This window comes from Pseudophryne corroboree, chromosome 10, assembly GCF_028390025.1.
Source record: "Pseudophryne corroboree isolate aPseCor3 chromosome 10, aPseCor3.hap2, whole genome shotgun sequence".
Classification (NCBI taxonomy): domain Eukaryota; kingdom Metazoa; phylum Chordata; class Amphibia; order Anura; family Myobatrachidae; genus Pseudophryne; species Pseudophryne corroboree.
In genome coordinates this window covers 163,934,224-163,952,934 of record NC_086453.1, presented here as the reverse complement: position 1 = coordinate 163,952,934, position 18,711 = coordinate 163,934,224, and the positions used below count along the sequence as shown (strand labels likewise).

At 44.4% G+C, this 18,711-nt stretch overlaps 1 long non-coding RNA gene across 1 annotated transcript; it reads right to left on the bottom strand.

The window, feature by feature from the left end:
* Window positions 1-7,355: 7,355 nt before the first annotated feature.
* On the bottom strand, window positions 7,356-13,854 carry LOC134965117 (uncharacterized). Its single transcript, XR_010188326.1, has 5 exons — window positions 13,370-13,854; window positions 9,304-9,462; window positions 8,071-8,294; window positions 7,776-7,951; window positions 7,356-7,605 (listed from the first exon to the last, which is right to left on the bottom strand). It is a non-coding gene; the product is annotated as an uncharacterized LOC134965117 (long non-coding RNA).
* Between the last annotated feature and the right edge of the window lie 4,857 nt (window positions 13,855-18,711).

Sequence of the window (18,711 nt, the reverse complement as noted above, 5' to 3'; positions counted from 1 at the left end):
TTCACCAGTGCGTCCACAGGTATCGCCTAAGGGTCTCATGACCTGGCGCAATACCTCTGCAGCTTTTTATTGAGGCGGGATGCCATCATGTCCACCTGTGGCAGTTCCCACCGACTTGCAATCTGCGTGAAGACTTCTTGATGAAGTCCCCACTCTCCCGGGTGGAGGTCGTGCCTGCTGAGGAAGTCTGCTTCCCAGTTGTCCTCTCCCGGAATGAACACTGCTGACAGTGCGCTTACGTGATTCTCCGCCCAGCGAAGAATTCTGGTGGCTTCCACCATCGCCACCCTGCTCCTTGTGCCGCCTTGGCGGTTTACATGAGCCACTGCGGTGATGTTGTCTGACTGAATCAGAACCGGTTGGTCGCGAAGCAGGGTCTCCGCTTGACGTAGGGCGTTGTATATGGCCCTTAGTTCCAGGATGTTGATGTGAAGGCAAGTCTCCTGACTTGACCACAGACCTTGGAAATTTCTTCCCTGTGTGACTGCCCCTCACCCTCGGAGGCTTGCATCCGTGGTCACCAGGACCCATTCCTGAATGCCGAATCTGCGGCCCTCGAGAAGGTGAGCACTCTGCAGCCACCACAGGAGAGACACCCTGGCCCTGGGGGATAGGGTGATTAACCGATGCATCTGAAGATGAGATCCGGACCATTTGTCCAGTAAATCCCATTAAAAGGTCCTCGCATGGAACCTGCCAAAGGGAATGGCCTCGTATGATGCCACCATCTTTCCCAGGACTCGCGTGCAGTGATGCACCGACACCTGTTTTGGTTTTAATAGGTCTCTGACCAGTGTCATGAGTTCCTGAGCTTTCTCCATCAGGAGATAAACCCTTTTCTGGTCTGTGTCCAGAATCATGCCCAGGAAAGGCAGACGAGTCGTAGGAATCAACTGCGACTTTGGAATATTTAGAATCCAGCCGTGTTGTTGTAACACTTCCAGAGAGCGTGCTACGCTGATCAGCAACTGCTCTCTTGACCTCACTTTTATGAGATCGTCCAAGTATGGGATAATTGTGACCCCTTGCTTCCGCAGGAGTACCATCATTTCCGCCATTACCTTGGTAAATATTCTCGGTGCCGTGGAGAGACCAAACGGCAACGTCTGGAATTGGTAATGACAATCCTGTACCACAAATCTGAGGTACGCCTGATGAGGTGAATAAATGGGGACATGAAGGTATGCATCCTTTATGTCCAGAGACACCAAAAAATCCCCCCCTTCCAGGCTTGCGATGACCGCTCTGAGCGATTCCATCTTGAACTTGAACCTTTTCAGGGATTTTAAATTCAATATGGGTCTGACCGAACCGTCCGGTTTCGGTACTACAAAAACATGGTCGAATAATAACCCCTTCCTTGTTGAAGGAGGGGAACCTTGACCACCACCTGTTGAAGATACAATTTGTGAATTGCAGTTAACACTATTTCCCTCTCGAGGGGGGAAGCTGGCAGGGCCGATTTGAGGTATCGGTGAGGGGGCATCTCTTCGAATTCCATCTTGTATCCCTGAGACACAATATCTATTGCCCAAGGATCCAACTGGGAGTGAACCCACTTGTGGCTGAAATTTTGGAGACGCACCCCCACCGGGCCTGGCTCCGCCTGTGGAGCCCCAGCGTCATGCGGTGGATTTTGTAGAGGCCGGGGAGGACTTCTGTTCCTGGGAACTAGCGGTGTTGTGCAGCTTCTTTCCTCTGCCCCTGCCTCTGGCAAGAAAGGACGCACCTCGGACTTTCTTGCCTCTTTGTGATCGAAAGGACTGCATTTGGTAATACGGTGCTTTCTTAGGTTGTGAGGAAACATGGCAAAAAATTTGACTTTCCAGCAGAAGCTGTGGAGACCAGGTCCGAGAGACCCTCCCCAAACAATCCCTCACCCTTGTAAGGCAAAACCTCCATGTGCCTTTTTGAGTCGGCATCACCTGTCCATTGCGGAGTCCACAGGACCCTTCTGGCAGAAATCGACATAGCATTTATTCTAGAACCCAGTAGACTAATGTCTCTTTGAGCATCTCTCATATATAGGAAAGCGTCTTTTATATGCCCCAGGGTCATTAATATAGTATCCTTGTCTAAGGTATCAAGTTCCTCAGACAGGGTGTCTGTCTATGCTGCTACAGTACTACACACCCAGGCCGACGCGATCGCTGGCCTCAGTAAGGTACCTGAATGCGTATAAATGGACTTCAGGGTACCCTCTTGCTTTCTATCCGCAGCATCTTTGAGGGTGGCCGTATCCTGTGACGGCAGGGCTGCCCTCTTGGATAAGCGTGTTAAAGCTTTGTCCACCCTAGGGGAGGATTCCCAGCGTAACCTGTCCATTGGCAGGGAAAGGGTACGCCATAAGCATCCGTTTGGAAATCTGCAGTTTTTTATCTGGAGATTCCCAAGCCTTTTCACATAACTCATTTAGCTCGTGTGAAGGGGGAAAGGTCACCACCTGCCTTTTTTTCCCCATACATATGAACCCTCTTCTCAGGGACTGGGGTTTCCTCTGTGATGTGCAACACATCCTTAATTGCTATAATCATATAACGGATGGATTTAGCCAATTTAGGCTGTAACTTTGCATCATCGTAATCGACACTGGAGTCAGAATCCATGTCGGTATCTGTGTCAACAATTTGGGATAGTGGGAGCTTCTGAGACCCTGACGGCCTCTGCGACATAGGATCAGGCACGGGCTGAGACCCTGACTGTCCTAAGGCTTCAGCTTTATCCAACCTTTTATGCAAGGAATTAACATTATCATTTAAAACCTTCCACACACCCATCCAATCAGGTGTCGGCGCCGTCGGCGGAGACACCACATTCATTTGCTCCCGCTCGGTTTCCACATAGCCTTCCTCGTCAAACATGTCGACACAAGCGTACCGACACCACACACAGGGAATGCTCTTTTTGAAGACCGTTTCCCCACTAGGCCCTTTGGAGAGACAGAGAGAGAGTATGCCAGCACACACCCCAGCGCTATATAACCCAGGAATAACACAGTAACTTAATGTGCACCCAATTATGTGCCCCCCCTCTCTTTTTACCCTCTTCTACCGTGTATCTGCAGGGGAGAGCCTGGGGAGCTTCCTCTCAGCGGAGCTGTGGAGAAAATATGGCGCTGGTGAGTGCTGAGGAAGAAGCACCGCCCCCTCAGCGGCGGGCTTCTGTCCCACTTCAATGTACAATTTTTGGCGGGGGCTCATACATATATACAGTGCCCAACTGTATATGTGTGTACTTTTTGCCAATGAGGTCCCAATTGCTGCCCAGGGCGCCCCCCCTGCACCCTTAGAGTGACCGGAGTATGTGAGGTGTGTGTGGGAGCAATGGCGCACAGCTGCAGTGCTGTGCGCTACCTCAGTGAAGACTGGAGTCTTCTGCCGCCGATTTCGAAGTCTTCTTGCTTCTTATGCTCACCCGGCTTCTGTCTTCCGGCTCTGCGAGGGTGACGGCGGCGCGGCTCTGGGATCGGACGACGAGGGTGAGATCCTGTGTACGATCCCTCTGGAGCTAATGGTGTCCAGTAGCCTAAGAAGCAGGACCTATCTTCCGAGAGTAGGGCTGCTTCTCTCCCCTCTGTCCCACGATGCAGGGAGTCTGTTGCCAGCAGAGCTCCCTGAAAATAAATAACCTAACAAAATACTTTCTTACAGCAAGCTCAGGAGAGCTCACTGAACAGCACCCAGCTCGTCCGGGCACAGATTCAAACTGAGGTCTGGAGGAGGGACATAGAGGGAGGAGCCAGAGCACACCAGAATATAATGTCTTTCTTAAAGTGCCAATGTCTCCTGTGGAGCCCGTCTATTCCATGGTCCTTGCGGAGTCCACAGCATCCACTAGGATGTTCGAGAAATATAAAAAAAAAGGTATATTTAACATGGCATCATTCAGCAATCCCAGTATGTGTATTCTGCAGTTTTAACACTGTTGCCACTGGTCAGAATAAAACAAAAACTAATGTTAGTCTGTTTACACTAATCAAAACAAGAGCCAATGTTACAATTTTGTTACTAGTTGGAAAAAACGGACAAAGTAACCATAGGGCATGTATGATGCAAATTATTCACATCTGATTTGGCACTATTGAATAGTTGAATCAAAAGTTAACTCTTTTCTGATAGATAGGATAGATGTTCCAGCGCTGCAAGCGAATCCCCCCTTCTATTTTTGTTTTAGGTGCCACAGGGCTGAAATGCCCGTAGCGCTGTGCAGGGAGCTACTCATAGACCCGGACGCTGAGTCAGGTATGGATTCCACGCGCCCAAAAACAGTGTATATATAGGCTTGCCATTACGTACGTTTCACGTTAAGCTTGATCACATCGGTTAAATATACCTGCTTTGGTATAATATTTTAAGCAACTTCAGGATCGCAATTTATAACAAGCGCTCTAATTAATCTGTTTTCATATGTGCTGACTTTTATATGTTTCTCCTGTATGTCAGTGAGTTGTGTTTTATCACAACACTTTGATTATATTGCATTACAGAAACTGTATCATTACAGGATATATTCTAGGCATTTAATTATTCTGTTGCACATGTGCTGACCTCTATATAATTTTTATATAGGTTAGGGAGTAGTGCTTTGCTACAAATTATTTTATTACATTTCATTACAAGAACTGTCATTACGGATTATATTGCAGGCAATAATTACAAATACTACAATGAATGCACGCTGTAGAAGTGCTTAGCAGGGAGCTGCCGATAACAGGTTTTATTGAGATCAGAATCTAGTATTTGAAGGATCTCATTAATTGGGTAATATAAACCTGTATATAACTTTTTTATATCTTCACCTTGCTGATAGAAATTATCTTATAGTTCTACCTATATAACCCTATATGTAAAGAAGGACTATAATTATATTTATCGGGGGGATATGATTATAGGGTACAGTGGCAGAACTAGCGAGTGGTGGGCCCAGGTGCAACAAAATGCTTTCCCCCCTCTCATCCCATCCAAGTCCACTCCCTGACCCCCAACTCCAAATTAGGGATTCTTTGCATGCTCCTGTAATATATATATATATTATATATATATATACATACATACATACATACATACACACACACATACACTATATATAGATATTGATATATTATTTAAAAAAGGGATTGCTGGCCACAGGTGTATGTATGTATACAGGAGCGGCTCTTGCCACGGGCAAGCAGTACTTTTGCCCAGGGCGCTGCATCTACGAGGGCGCTGCTGCATCCTAACGGGCGCCGCCATGTTACTGTAGTCCTGACTGAGCACAGCGCAGTCAGCGCTGACCCTCCCTCCCTTCCGCCCACTTTCCCATGATGCATTGCGCACCGTAGCACAGTGCGCGATGACGTCATCGCGCACCGCATCGAGGAAGGAGGCGAGCGCCAGCGCTGATAAGGGCACGCTTGAGGCGGGAGGCGGGCGGCACGGCATGATGAGGGCGGCAGGCGGCACATCGGTCAGACAGCGGCACGGCATGATCAGGGCGGCACAGCACAACATGATCAGGGCGGCTTGTTAGTTCACTGTCTTTTAACAAGTTCCATCATTGCAAAACTGCAAGCCAGGTGAGGAAACCGTGATATATGAAGTGAAGTACTTTTCTTCTATTAAATCTCAGCTTTCTGTGAGCTGTTATTTATTTACCTCTGCCACCACCACTGGGACCATGTAACAACTACTACTTTATAAAGCTGTTCAGCATGTGTGGGCTACATGCAGAAGCAGCCAGTAACTGAGCACTTGGGTAACCAAACCCCATGCTGCACTGAAGGGTAGCAGATGTAACATGTGCAGAGAGTTAGGTGTGGGAGGGGAATATCCTAGTTCAGAGCTACATTGCCGTGTGAGAATAAGGCTATGCTAAAGGAACATCACAATCCCCTAGCTAAAATACACAGGGGCATTGAGGTCCCGTAGAATGATCAAGTAATACTGTATAGTGTACAATATACAGATGCAAAACAAGGAGTTTAAGCAACAGTGCGGTCTATTGAAGTCAGGGATACAGTACAGTAAGTGAGCGGCCAAGTCCCCTAGCCATTAGGGCTTAATCTAAAACCAATGGCAAGGGATCACTGCTTACTATACATTTAGACATGAGTTTGTGTATCTGCCATGAGGTGTTTTATTCCCCGACACTATTTTTTTTTTCTATTGTAATATACAGAGCCGGCCCCAGGCATAGGCAAACTAGGCAAATGAGACACAAGCAGCTTCTGCTGATTAAAATGATATGCAGCATGCCTATATTCTGTATGTGACTGCGGCTCTCTGAAATGAAATATGAAAATTGAAATATGAAATGCATTACTAATGTGCGGCATTATGTGTTTAAGGTGTACTACAGTACTTTGTGGCATAATGTAAAGAAAGGGCACTACTGCGTGGTCTAATGTGAATAAAGAGCAATATGGTTTGGTGTAATGTGAATATGGGGCACTACTGTGAGGAGTAATGTGGTACTACCATGTGATATAACAAGAATAAGAGACACTATTGCATGATATAATGTGAATACAGTTGTAGTAATGTGTTGTGTAATTTCAACTGGGGGTATTATTGTGTGGCCATGCCCCTTCCTGCAAGAACATGCACCGTTTCGGGCTGGCACTGAATGTGCACACTGTTCCTATTTAAAATATAGGGGTTAGGAGCAACAAAATGAGGACTGGTATGGGTGAGGGGTGATGGTGCTGGGAAAGGGGTACAGGGTCAGAGACAGAACTAGCATCTGTGCAAGGGGGCATCAGCCAAAATCTTGCCTAGGGCATTATATTAGTTAGGGACGGCTCTGGTAATATACTGTACTGTTACTGTACTTTGCATTCAATAGAGATACTGTACTGTTTCACACAGGTTTTACATGAATCAGGGCAATGCTGCAGGAGTGTCTCATTACGCTATCTAAAATACACCACGACTATGGGTGGGGATACAGTAAGTGAGTTCTGTCACCATAAGCCGTCTGCTGTGTATAGCAGATTTCCGTCTGGGATGCATTTGTGTGTTTGTAATATAAAAAACCCATTTTACTGTACATTTAGTGTATACAGTACCTCTCACCCATAACGGCACACCATACTGTACATTTACCCCCATGTACTGTACCATACAGTACTGTATAATGGAAAATTTATTGGAAAAGCATCACTATTGATGTAAAAAAATTACAACATCTGATTTCATGTACTGTACTGATCAAAAATGTAGAGTACTCTATTATTCAGGACTTCTAAAACTGTAAAGAACTCTTCATACACATCAATAACAGTGCTACTGTATAGTATAATGTATAATATTGTACATTAGCTTATGCAATATTCAGACAAAGCCAATGTTATAAACATTTTTAATAATGCATCAATTAAAATTTTATACAGAAAATACAGTACAGAACTAAATACTTGTGGCTTGACCATTTCTTTCAACTATAACAGGTAATACTTTATACAGGTGATTTATATAATTATTACAATGTTCAGGTGTGAGTACTTCTAGCCAAAATTTCTGGCTCCCATCCAACAGCTGGTGTTTTGTTGTTGACTTCGCAACACTCCTAATGTATCTCTTCAATTGAGCCCACACTAATTCAATTGCATTCATGTCTTGTGATCTAAAAAATAAAAAAATAAAAACAATACAGAAAAAAAGTTTGTTTATTAATGAAGTTAAAAAGAGAAAATAAAACATACGGTATTGCAATGTTCATTAGCAAAAAAATAAATTTACAGTACTAGAGTGCTATCCATAATTTTACTTGTACAGTATTAAAAGAATACTCACTCTGGTGTGTGTGTTCCCAATTGATACCTTTCTCTTCCATAAATTTGGCTGAGGCAGAGTGTTTAGGGTCATTGTCTTGGAATATCATGTGATGAGATGGGTAATATTTATTCACGAATGGAACCATACACATCCCTCTACTATTTTTTCTTGGTAGAATTGCTTATCCATGGTCCCTACAGAAATAAAAAAATGTTGTTCATTAATAAGCAACCCATTTTATTGTGCAGTTACATGTACTGTACAGTACAGCATGTATTTTTACAGAACACAGGCACAGAATAAAGTATAGTACCTTCGAAAAATAATAGGGGACGAGCTCCTAATCGTGAAATGCCTCCCCATACATGGACCTTCAATGGATGCTTTGGGCGTGGTTTTAATGAGATATGGTGACGTTTCCGAAATGACATTCTGGAGAACCGCACGATTCATCTGTGAAAATGACATCACTCTCAATCCATCGCCGTACCTGTTGAACTCTTTTCTTTATTCACATCTCTTATCATGGGAGATATCCTGTAAAGAGCCAAAAATAATTAAACAGATACAGTAATGAAAGATTACAGTATATACAGCAGACTGTATACTGTATTCTATACCTACTGTATACATTAAACTGTATATACATTACAGTATATACACAGTACTATATATATATATATATATATATATATATATATATATTTATTTATTTATTTAAACACTGTAGGGGAACAGGGTGCCGTTTCCTGGGGTAGATGGCAGCAAGCAGCAGCTGAGAAATCATACAAGTCCAGTTTGTGGTGAAACTGGCTGCAACCAGTTTTATTAAGCAGAAAATAAAACAAACATCAAAAGAAAATACCTTGCCTGTCCGGCACTAACTAAACACAAGACATTCCTAACCGTCTCTAAACAAAAACAGTTTTCCAGTAAATACTGTATGGCTCACTTGTATAAGGAAACGTGTTTCTCCCACAGAGGTTCTGCAGTCTCCCCAGGCAGTCTGCCCACACTGATCAGGCTAGCAGCCCTATAACACTCTTACATAGCTAAAAGCCCTGATTAGCCCTCTGTGAGGCCAAAGACCCGAACTGGGCCCAATGTCCTTTTTCTAAAACATGTAAGATAAGAACCTGGGAAAAACATACCTGCCCTCAAACACTATTCCAGTGTTCTTGGCAATTATATATATATACATATACACACACACACACACACACTACAATATATATTATATATATATATATATATATATATATATATATATATATATATATTTATATATATAATCACAACAGGCCAGCAATGCTTCATTGCTGTCTCTGAGTGCCTATCTTTTTTGGTATATATATATATATATATATATATATATATAGATATATAGATATAGATATATAGATATAGATATATAGATATATATACATACAAAATATTAAGTGGACACTCTGTATAGTGATTTACGTCATTGTTATATCACTTATCAAGGGATTATTAACAGTGAATAAGTGTGAATTTATGCTTTATACTGCTTTCAGTATTTTACCTTGTAGCGCCAAAGGTCCATCCCATTTTCCGTCGCATCCTTCTAACGCTGGTGATCGATATGTCCAGGTCATACTTGGAATAGAGAATTCATTTTATTTGCAAAGCAGTACGCTCATCATCCTCACGAGTTAGTTTCTCTACAATTTCTTGCACTCTCCTACAGTACAATACAGTATGAAAAATATGAATTAATGAACAGCACAATTACAGTAAGATGACGTGTTCCTTTTTTTCTTACAACAAAATTGTCTATTGTATACAGTAAGTCAGTTAAACATTACAGTACTGTACAGTACGTACCATGTGCATTTTGTGGGAAATGCAAATCTGGGCGTTGTTTTCTCGAAAGCATGATAGTATATCGTTTCTAAAGTGACTACTTTCCTTGAGCCATGCATGGATCTCTTTAATGCTTTTATTTTCTTTTTTCATGTTGGCGATTATATTGCTCATAGTTTTATGGATAGTTACTGGCATGTTGTCCAACCGTAACTCCAGTGTGGAGAAAAACATTTCTTAATACTGTAGTCCATAGGTTCTCAGGACCCCACACAGTGCATGTTTTGCAGGTAACCCAGCAGGTGGACAGGTGAATTAATTACTCACTGACACATTTTAAAAGGTCCACAGGTGGAGCTAATTATTTCACTTGTGATTCTGAGGAGACCTGCAAAACATGCACTGTGTGGGGTCCTGAGGACCGAGTTTGAGAACCTGTGCTGTAGTCTAAAATTTACACATCTGAAAATTTGCAACAGTTTTAGGATAAAAGCTAATACTGTACATGTTTACTATACAGTACCTGATGTTCACATTTTATCACTGTATACTGTACTGTACAGTACTGAAAATACCACATCAGTGTTATGGACTGCAATTACTTTCCTGTATAAAACAGATACAGTACATAACCCTCCTTGGAAGTGCATGGGCCCTGTGAGACATACAGTATTGTACAGCATAAGGGACAACTGACATAATGAACCAGCATTACATAAAGTACATGTCACTACTGTATGTAAATTCTTCAATTATTGCCTACCAACAATGCTGCTTACGGTATATTAAATACTGTAGGCCTAGAAATGTGCATCTCAATATGGTAGTTAAAAAACACAGGGGGCTATGGGGATAAGCGAGCTCAATGCACCATAAGATACTGTACACCAGACTCAGGGGTATATCCAGAATTTTGTGGGACCAATACTACAGTATAGCAACATTTTGAAGGGCTCCCATCCCAATGCTTGTAGAGGGAGTCTTTTCTGCAGCAGTTTTTAATTTTGTGCCCTATAAGAGTGTCCCGTAGTACTGTACTGTGGTTGGTTTTCTGAACCATAGCCGAGCCTTATTTAATGTTATGCCCCATAGTAGTGCCCTAGCTTCTTTTCTGAATCATACTGTAGTAGTGGATAAGTTCACCCTACAGTAATGTACATTACATTTCTGATCTGCCAGTACACATTATGCCACACAGTACCCCCAATTCACATTATTACAGTATACTGTACATAGTGCTCCCCATTCGTACTGTGCCTCATTACAGAGCTCCGGCCCATATAACATAAAAATGTCCTACAGTTCATGATATACTTACCACACTACAATGGGGTGTGGTATGTTAGGTCGACAGTAAGTACTGTATGTAGACATTGTTTGAGTCCACCACTATTGGTCAACAGTAGATAGGTCGACAAGGATGCTAGGTCGACATGGTATAGGTTGACAGGTGAAAAGGCCCAATAGTAGCTGCACTGCCTATACCTACAGTATAGTATGGTACAGTAGCCCATGCACATACCTATACACCGGACTCTATCGCATAGCAAGTTCACAAAATGGCCACCGCCCAATTCACCCCACCTCGTGGCAGCGCTCGGATATGGAGCGAGCGACTGCATAGGTTTTGCAGGCTACGGGGCAATGCTGAAGGAACGCCACAATCCCCTAGCTAAAATACACAGGGGCGATAGGGATAAGCGAGCTCTATGCACATTATGGTACACCGGACTTGATTACATCGCAAAGTGACAAAATGTCCGAGGCACGTGAACCCCCGCCTTGTGGCAGCACTGAACTATGGAGCGAGCGACGGCATAGGTTTTGCAGGCTATAGGCCAATGCTGAAGGAGAGTCACAATCCCCTAGCTAAAATACACAGGGGTGATAGGGATAAGCGAGCTCTATGCACATTACGGTACACCGGACTTGACTGCATAGCAAACTGACAAAATGGATGCCGCCCGTGAACCCCCACCTCGTGGCAGCGCTCGGGTATGGAGCGAGCGACAACATAAGTTTTGCAGGCTATGGAGCAATGCTGAAGGAACGTCACAATCCCCTAGCTAAAACACACAGGGGCGATAGGGATAAGCGCGCTCTATGCATATTACGGTACACCAGACTCTATCGCATAGCAAACTGACAAAATGGCCGCCGCCTGTGAACCCCCACCTCGTGGCAGCACTTGGATATGGAGCGAGCGACGGCATAAGTTTTGCAGGCTAGGGGGCAATGCTTAAGGAGCGTCACAATCCCCTAGCTAAAATACACACATACAGTTTAGTACAGTAAGGCTATTCATGGAAATATATAAATAATTGTAAACAGTAAATGAAAGAATTACCAATCAAACACTGTATGAAGAAACTGTATAAATGAGCTGGAACAAGTGAGGCCAGCAACAGATTTCAGCAGCAGTAACACAGAGAGCAAATTATCAGGAGATTTCTTAAAGGTCGGAGTGGATCTACACAGCAAGTCTGATTAGGGAGAAACAGCTTTGCAGAGTTGTTACCGGGCTGTGACTGAGATGCTCTTTTATCCTGATTCAAACAAAGGAAATTCTTCCCACTCAAAGCATGCTCTGTGATTGGTGCCTGTATAGGTACATTCATCCCTACACCAATCACAGAGCATGCATTGAGCTGGAAGAATTCCTTTGTTTGAATCAGGATGAAAGAGCGACTCAGTCACAGCTCGCTAACCACTTTGCAAAGCGGTTTCCTCGTAATCAGACTTGCTGTGTGGATCATCTCCGACCTTCAAAACTTCTGCTAATTTGCTCTCTGTTACTGCTGTTGAAATCTGTTGCTGGTTTCTACAGTTTCTTCATACAGTATTTGAATAGTTATTCTTTCATTTACAGTTTCAATTTATATATTTACATGAATATCCTTACTGTAATGTATGTGTGTATTTTAGCTAGCTCCATATCCGAGCGCTGCCACAAGGTGGGGGTTCATGGGCGGCGGACATTTTGTCAGTTTGCTATGCGATCGAGTCCGGTGTACCGTAATGTGCATAGAGCTCGCTTATCCCCATCGCCCCAGTGTATTTTAGCTAGGGGATTGTGACGCTCCTTCAGCATTGGCCCATAGACTGCAAAACTTATGCCGTTGCTCGCTCCATATCCAAGCGCTGCCACAAGGTGGGGGATCACGGGCGGCGGCCATTTTGTCAGTTTGCTATGTGATCGGGTCCGGGTTACCGTAATGTACATAGCGCTCACTTATCCCTGTCGACTCTGTTTAGTTTAGCTAGGGGATTGTGACGTTCCTTCAGCATTGCCCCGTAGCCTGCAAAATTTATGAATGTGCCTCCCAAAACGACTCTCTCAAAGAGGGACAGCATGCTCTGGTTCTTGGACTTCTATATTAATGTGCAGTACTGTATGATTGCCATCACCTGTGGTGAAACACCTTTCTTATCATATAACTACTGTACAGTACATGACATCATGGCAAGGTGTGAACGGCGCGTGAGGATTGGTGAACCATAAAAGAAGAGGATAAGGGATACCATAAATAGTGTGCTGAGAATGCAGAGGAGAATGCCTTGGAAGATACAGGTTGAAGAAACCAGATCATTGCCCACTGATCCTCCTAGCTTCAGCACATCAGCTTGACACAGCTGAAGTAAAAAAATTGTGTCACTGTACTGTATACAGAGAATGACCTACAGGTATTGTACTGTACAGTAAATTTTCTGGGGCTGCATGCACCGTGCTGAATCCACTCGGAGCAGCATGGTTACTCAAAGGGGAGTGCATGAACTTGGCTCACCACATTCCTGATGGGAGTGTCTAGCCCTGGTAATGTAAGGGCCTGGTACAAGTTGACCCTTTTATTCTCCTGTCATCTGGCATGAGTTGATTTTTTTGTGCTGCTGTATCCAGTAGCGGCCGAGTCCATAGTGCTGTGTCCATCTGTGGCCTTGTGCTGTGTGTCCACCCAGGGGCTGCTGTTGTCTGTTTCCTTTCTCCGTTCTGGTGTCTGTATGCGCCAGTGTTCCAAAATCAAAAGACAAACTAAAAATACAAAAAAACAACAAAATAACGAATAAAAAAAATACAAAAACCATTACCTTGCACCCCCCACCACAAAAAAAAAGAAAAAACATTTTAAAGTTGATATTGTTACTGTATTTGTGATGTTACCTTTTGATTAAAGTACCATACAGTATGTGTGATGTTGGCTTTTTTATTACAATGTGTGTGATGTCACATCTTCCTACTGATTTTGTACCACGTCCATGCTGTAAATAAAGTGTTTCAATCCCCAAGCATCTGAGTCCATTGTGCTGTGTCCATCCAGGGGCTGCTGTTGTCTGTTTCCGTTCTCCGTTCTGATGTCCGTATGTGCCAGTGTTTCAAAATCAAAAGACAAAAACTAAAAATACAAAAAATAAAAATAAAATACAAAAACCATTACCCCGCACCCCCCCCACCATAAAAAATAAAAAAATGTTAGTTGATATTGTTACTGTATTTGTGATGTTACCTTTTGATTAAAGTACCGTACACAGTGTGTGTGATGTTGGCTTTCTTATTACGATATGTGTGATGTTACATGTCCTACTGATTTTGTCCCATGTCCTCTGCCGTAAATAAAGTGTTGCTTAAAATAAACCCAATGTGGCTTCCAATTTTTGTATTCCCAACTTCCTCATATATTGTACTCTATAAATTAGTACTACTGTATGAGGGGAATTCAATTAAGAGTGGTATACGTAAAACCATTTTATTAGGCTGCTTGTTTCAACTGGTGTCTGTGGCTGCCTGGGGAGCACTGTTACTCAAGGGAAAGGGGTTGAACTGTATGCACTGTACATTGGCGGAACTAGCGAGTGGTGGGCCCAGGTGCACAAAATGCTTTGCCGCCCCCCCCCACACACACACACACACATCCCATCCAAGTCCACCCCCTCACCCCTGGAGAGGATCTGGTGAGGGGGACCTGCTCAGGGCCAGAGAAATGGATACCTAGCAACAGTGCCGTAACTAGACATTTTAGCACTGTGTGCAAGAAACGGCATCGGAGCCCCACCCCTGCATGCAAAACAGGGGCAGTGCGCGCCGTAGGCGCGCTCAAAAAGACATAGTGGCGTGGCTTCGTGGGGAAGGTGTGTGGCCACAAAATAATACCAATTCATAAAACGGTGCACAGTAGTCTCCATTCTTCAAATTACGCCGCACAGTAGCACCACTACACCAGGTAGAGACCCTTTTACACCTTACAGCGGACAGATTCCTCTTTTTACACATTACGGCAGACAGCGTCCCCCTTTTTACACATTACGGCAGACAGCGTGCCCTTGTTACACATAGCGGCAGACAGCGTGCCCTTGTTACACATAGCGGCAGACAGCGTGCCCTTGTTACACATAGCGGCAGACAGCGTGCCCTTGTTACACATAGCGTCAGACAGCGTGCCCTTGTTACACATAGCGGCAGACAGCGTACACTTTTTACACAACGGCAGACAGCGTCCCCTTTTTACACATTACGGCAGACAGCGGGCACTTTTTACACATAACGGCAGACAGCGTCCCCCTTTTTACACATAGCGGCAGGCAGATTCCCCATTTTTACACATAGAGGCAGGCAGTCCCCCATTTTTACATATAGCGGCAGGCAGTCCCAAGGCTCAGGCTCCACGTGCAGCGTGAGACGATTCCCGGGCTGGAGAGGAGGAGGAGGGAGCCGCAGCAGCGCTGTGTTATTGGTGGAGGCGCTGCTGCTGCTGCTGTCCCTCTGCTTCACTATAGGCTGTTCTCGGAAGACAGCCTATAGTGATGCAGAGGGGCAGCAGCAGCGCCTCCACCAGTAGTAAAGCGCTGCTGCGGCTCCCTCCTTCACCTCTCTCCTACTCCTTCCCCCGTACCGCTGCTCCTCTCCTCTCTCCGGGCGGCTGTGCGCTGCGGGCAGCGGTTGCCCGCAGCGCATAGCGGCATGTAATGAGTCAGTTTGACTCATTACATGCTTTGGACCCCTGGACAGAGGCGGGCCCCAGTGCAACGCACTGGTTGCACTGGCGGTAGTTCCACCTCTGGCACTGTACAAGCTTACCGAGGGGCAGAATCCTTGCCACCCATTGTACTATACTGTACATGTCACACTTACTGTATGCTATTGCTACAATGTACAGTACAGTATGCTCAATCTACTGTAAGATAGTGTCCTAGTCCCTTGCACTGTACTGCTGCCATGTCTCTTGACGCACCTTTCTGAATTCTATGTAAAGCACACATGGGGTAGATGTACAGTATGAAACCATGATAAGACAGAGAAGTGTGCATACTATATCAATCAACTGCTACCTGGACATTGATTGATTGGCTGGAATAAAAATCTGGTAATGGATGACTGTCATTTGCTCTCATCCATTACCAGAATTTCATTCCTAACAGCCAGATCTGGCAGATTATCTGCCAGATAATTGTATGGTGTACAGTATGCCTAGTTTATAAATGACCTGAGATTCTGTCATACAGTAAGGTACAGTACCATGCAGTAAAAAAAAAAAAAAAAGATGAACTGCGAATGCGCCGGCGCATGCCAGACTGGCGAAGGCCGTCGGGCCGCTATGATCGCCTCTGCCTGATTGACAGGCAGAGGCAGTTGCTGGGCGGGGAGGCATTTGCCCAACGTTTCGTGGGCGGACCGAACGGGGGGGGGGGGGGTCGGGCCAGGGAGCGTCACACGCAGCAGCTGCGGGCCAGGGAGCGATGAGTAGCTCCCGGCCAGCACGCTATAGCTATACTGGTCGGTAGCTACTCTTGAAGTAGAAAGGCATCACCGCTGTGCGATGCCTTTGCACTTCTGCAGGGGGGGGCGGCACTAACATGCGGGGCGGGATATCCCTGTGCTTGGCGTCCCCCCGCATGTCAGTGTGAATGATCACAACTGTGCTAAATTTAGCACAGCTACGATCACCTCGGAATGACCCCCACTGTACAGTGTAGTAGTGGCAATACAGTACTGTAGTCTATATTAGAAAATCTTGATATTTACAATGTACAGTACTGTATTGTCACTATAGTAAATAGAACACTACTGTATGCTGTCGAGGTAATTTAAGTATTGCTATAGTTTACCTCTTGTATAAATGGGCTGCTGGGTGCTGCTTTCCGGGCCAGCCCACCTTTCTTGGCCCTGTGTGGGGCCCCCATAAATCATTGGAGAAAAAAACATTAGTCACATTCCAATACTATACAATTACTACTGTATACTATATTACAGTATTATACTGTATTACTGCTATTCAAAATATAAAGTACTGTACAAGAGTTTAGCTTCAACAGGTCATAAACAAATTATCAAAGGAATAAAACACCACAGTACAAGTACAGATCATGGTAAATACTGTAGTCATTTAAGCATTAGCAGTCATGACATTTCATGACAGCTTCAGTGTGGCAAAAACAGAGGGTTACAGTACTATAGGTGGTGTTGTAGGGAGTACTATAAATAATAGTGGACTGTACTCAGAGCCGGCCCTAACCAATATGATTCCCTAGACATGTTTTTGGCTGGTGCCCCCTTGCACAGACACTTTTTCTACCTCTGACCCTGTACCCCTTTTTCCCAGTGCATTATGTATTTCTCTCTTATTACCAGGTGTCTCCTCCACTGGTTGGCGATAGACTGTAAAAAGATAAAATACAGTTAGTCATAGTTTGACTTAAAATAATTTAGGAGAAAACAAAATACTGTAATTACAGTACTATTACTACTGTATATTTACCAAAAATATATTCTGGCTCGTCGTCTGTGGGTAAAAGAGAAGAAAATTATAAGATACAGTAAAAAGTATAGTAATAGTACATTAGTGTCCAGGCCCGGTGACAGGTGGGTAAAATAAGGGATGCTTGTGACAAGCACAGTGATTCCATGGGGCCCCAGACCGTCAGAAAATTTGTGAGTGGCCCGTATGCGGTGATTATGACTAAGGTAGCGACTTTTTTCATTTTTAATTATGTATACTGTACATACAGTATTTACTAAGTACAGTACCGTAGAGCAGCTTACAGGGACAGTACTGTACGTGCTACCCATTTACACTCCATGCAATGATGGCATATTGTACAGTACAGTGAAAATACTTAGCGTTTACTGTACTGGTAATTTTTGGGATGACAGTATCAGCATAAGCATCCAACTGCGGCCCCCAAACAGATGCCACCCCTAGGTATAGTATGTCCCTCTCGTGCCTTATGGGAAATGCATCACTGACAGTAGCTAGAGATAATAAGAATTTACTTACCGATAATTCTATTTCTCATAGTCCGTAGTGGATGCTGGGGACTCCGAAAGGACCATGGGGAATAGCGGCTCCGCAGGAGACTGGGCACAAAGTAAAAGCTTTAGGACTAGCTGGTGTGCACTGGCTCCTCCCCCTATGACCCTCCTCCAAGCCTCAGTTAGGATACTGTGCCCGGACGAGCGTACACAATAAGGAAGGATTTTGAATCCCGGGTAAGACTCATACCAGCCACACCAATCACACCGTACAACTTGTGATCTGAACCCAGTTAACAGCATGATAACAGAAGGAGCCTCTGAAAAGATGGCTCACAACAACAATAACCCGATTTTTGTAACAATAACTATGTACAAGTAATGCAGACAATCCGCACTTGGGATGGGCGCCCAGCATCCACTACGGACTATGAGAAATAGAATTATCGGTAAGTAAATTCTTATTTTCTCTAACGTCCTAGTGGATGCTGGGGACTCCGAAAGGACCATGGGGATTATACCAAAGCTCCCAAACGGGCGGGAGAGTGCGGATGACTCTGCAGCACCGAATGAGAGAACTCCAGGTCCTCCTCAGCCAGGGTATCAAATTTGTAGAATTTAGCAAACGTGTTTGCCCCTGACCAAGTAGCTGCTCGGCAAAGTTGTAAAGCCGAGACCCTTCGGGTAGCCGCCCAAGATGAGCCCACTTTCCGTGTGGAATGGGCTTTTACAGATTTTGGCTGTGGCAGGCCTGCCACAGAATGTGCAAGCTGAATTGTACTACAAATCCAACGAGCAATCGTCTGCTTAGAAGCAGGAGCACCCAGCTTGTTGGGTGCATACAGGATAAACAGCGAATCAGATTTTCTGACTCCAGCCGTCCTG